This window comes from Trypanosoma equiperdum, assembly GCF_001457755.1.
Source record: "Trypanosoma equiperdum strain OVI genome assembly, contig: ctg_1, whole genome shotgun sequence".
NCBI lineage: Eukaryota > Euglenozoa > Kinetoplastea > Trypanosomatida > Trypanosomatidae > Trypanosoma > Trypanosoma equiperdum.
This window is the reverse complement of record NW_027124061.1, coordinates 4336-4849: the sequence shown is the minus strand read 5'-3', so window position 1 is coordinate 4849 and position 514 is coordinate 4336.

The following is a 514-nucleotide window of genomic DNA, read 5'->3' as shown; positions in this document are numbered from 1 at the left end:
CAGGTAGAACGTTTTCTTTAATGCAGTAATGCCAGTGCCTACGTTGTCGCCTACGGTGGATTTCATTTTTTTGTTTCATTTAGGGTTACGGGGCCGCGCTAAGGCGGTGATCCGGCGAGGTAATGCACGGTGCCGAAAGGTTGCCACCGGCGTTATTGCATCCTTGAGATGGCATGGTTCAGGATTCCGGTGGAAAAAAAAAAGCTGCACCGGCTTCATTTGTGCTGCTGAACTTTTCGACCCGATTATGCAGCAGGCGGGGAAAGGTTTTTGGGTACCTTTTCTTGATGTTCCACTTGCTGTTGTGATGAAGTTTGGCGAAAAGAGTTGCGTGTGGGCACACGTTCAACGAGTGCGTTCCAGGGATTTCGTTTATGTTGTGATGTTTTTATGTTGTGCTGCGGGGGGGGGTGCTTACGAATTTTCGCTTCTTCACCTTTTCAAGCCACGCTCGTCGTGGAAGGCCAGATTTTGCTGCAATAACACGGTGCAAATCCTTAAGAGGTAATGTGTA